This window comes from Elephantulus edwardii, unplaced genomic scaffold (genome assembly GCF_000299155.1).
Source record: "Elephantulus edwardii isolate Elephantulus edwardi_28Jun2011 unplaced genomic scaffold, EleEdw1.0 scaffold00012, whole genome shotgun sequence".
Lineage (NCBI taxonomy): Eukaryota > Metazoa > Chordata > Mammalia > Macroscelidea > Macroscelididae > Elephantulus > Elephantulus edwardii.
The window spans coordinates 3,278,863-3,281,485 of NW_006399762.1; the positions used below are offsets into that span (position 1 = coordinate 3,278,863).

General features: G+C 39.4%; 1 protein-coding gene across 1 annotated transcript in view; it reads right to left on the reverse strand.

Moving 5' to 3' along the window:
• KIAA1109 (KIAA1109 ortholog) overlaps positions 1-2,623 on the reverse strand; it is a 249,312-nt gene that overhangs the window by 227,910 nt on the left and 18,779 nt on the right. The gene's annotated exons all lie outside the window — the stretch shown is intronic.

Below are 2,623 nucleotides of genomic sequence, written 5' to 3' on the forward strand. Positions count from 1 at the left end.
CTTCACGAATTTGCGTGTCATCCTTATGCAGGGGCCATGCTAATCTTCTCTATATCATTCCAATTTTAGTATATGTGCTGACGAAGCGAGCACGATCTTTCACATTCTTAATGGGTAATAGTAATAATATCCTCACACAGCTAATTTAGCCTTTGCTCATTAGTGTTCAAAGCCTCAAACCTGTCCTTCCCACTGAATATATCCTCTTCTATCAAAAAAGAACAAAAGATGTTCTCCTTCCTTTGCAAACTCTCATCAACTTGTGCTTACTCCCCAAGCATGCATCAATGCCTTCCTCCATCAATCAACATGCACAGATCTATCCTTCACATTAATAAACACAAACACGGGGGGGGGGGGGAATGGCTCCCTTGATTACTAATGCTAGAGTAGTCATAACAATTCCTTCATCTCTCTGTAAATCATGGAGGCTAAAAGAAAAAATAAATAAGAAGCTAAAAGAGTATATGGCTATCATTTTGCCTGCAATGGTTTGTTTCTAAGTCATTTTACTCAAGATTTTTCTCCATAGCATGCTACAAAAATATTCACCAATTATCTCCTGAAAGCACAATCGAATTGTCTTCTCTTGATTGATTTTCTGAGGAAATATTCTTTTAGTACTACTTTGTTTATAAAACTTAAGTTTTGGGGTCAGTCGTTCTTTTCTCTAAAGCTTCTTCTCTGACTCTTGCCTTGTTAATAATACCTATAAGAAGATAATGCAATTTACCACCTAATTTTTTAAGAATAAAATAGAGACATCAAATATTTAATACTTAAACGTGGGCATTATCATTTGATGTTAGCTGTTAAATTTGTAGTTATTAATACTACGGAATGTATCAAAATTCATCTGCTACTTTAGGTTCTAAGAGTAAAATGTGTGTTGTTATTGTTATGTGCTGTCGAGTTGGTTGCAATTCATAGCGACTCTATGTACAAGAGCCCTAAATCCTGTTCTATCCTATGCCAATCTCACTGTATCTGACACACATACTCCCAACACCCCAGTCACTGAATACCACAATCACTGAATCCATCCATCTCATCAAGGGTCTTCCTCTCCTACACTGTGCCTCCACTAGCCCAAACATGATGTCCCTCTCCACGGACTGGTCCTTCCTTGCAGCATGCTCAAAGTATGTCAGATCAAGCTTCCGAACCCTTAACTCCAAGGAGCAGCCTGGCTTGACCCTTTCCAGGACAAACCTGTTTGTTCTCCTAGCAGTCCATGGTATACTCAATACTCTTGCTGTCCAGCACCACAGTTCAAAGGCATCAATTCTCTTTCGATCATCCCTAGTCACTGTCCAGCTCTCTAAAGCATAACACACAATTGCAAAGACTATATTCAGATCAGGTACACCTTCATCTCCAGCCTGATGTTGTTGCTCTTCAGTACTCTGGAGAGGTCCCTGACAGCACACTTTCCCAGTGCAATTCTTCATTTCCTGGCTGCTGGTACCAAGAGTGTTGACTGTGGAGCCAAACAAACTAAAAGTGTTGACTATCTCAATCTCTTCACCATCCATACTGATGCCGCCAATTGGTTTACTGGTGAGAATATTTTCTTGATGTCGAGCTTCAAATCATATTGAAGGCTTCTGTCCTTGACCTTCTGCAGCAAGCGCTTCAGGTCCTCTTCAGTTTCAGCAAGCAGGGTTGTGTCATATGCATAACACAGGTTGTTCATGAATCTTCCACCAATCCTGATCTAGTATTATAACTTCATGAACCTATAAAAAAGGTAATTTTCAGATCTACACCTAAAGTTCTGACCTTTCTTCTCCTGACAGTTTCATATCTTTAACTAACAGAAGAATAATTTCACTTGGGTATCTTTAAGTCCTTCGAAATTCACCGCAAATTCTAAATGTAACTCTTTATCATTATCTTCAGGAGAATTTGCACTGTGACTTTGTAATCCCTACCAGTTATGGATGTTTGTCTATTATTACAAAGACTAAAAGTTTGCTATATTTTATTTACCATTTCCCACTCGACCTTTACCACTACAGCTAATCATAAGCTCATCTTGCTTCATAGTATATTTTAGTTCTCACTTCCTCTCCATTTCCACTATTAGCACTATTATCTAAATAGACCAACAAGGTTTTTCTGTAGAAGTTTATATATTATTATATATTAAATAGTTTATATTTGAGAGTTCATTCTACCACTGCAGTACAAAAGGAGCCACCATGGTCATGCTGCAACAAAACTTTTTTGTTGTTGTTATGTGCTGTCGAGTTGCCTGTGACTCATAATGACCCATGTACAACAGGCAGGCCTACATCTTGCGCTAGCCTATGCCAGTATTATTGTCAGACACACCTACCCTCATTACTTCAGTCACTGAATCAATCCATCTCACCGAGGGTCTTCCTCTCCTGTGCTGTTCCTCTACCCTCTCAAGCATGATGTTCCTCTCTAAGACTGGTCCCTCCTTGTAAACTTCAGAATCCTTGCCTCCAAGGACCAGCCTGGTTTCACCCTCTCCAGGACGAACTTGTTCTTTCTCTTAGCAATCCATGGTATATTCAATACTCTTCTCCAACACCACAGCTAGAAGGCATCGATTCTCTTTCTATCATCCCTAGCCACTGTATAACTCTCTTAT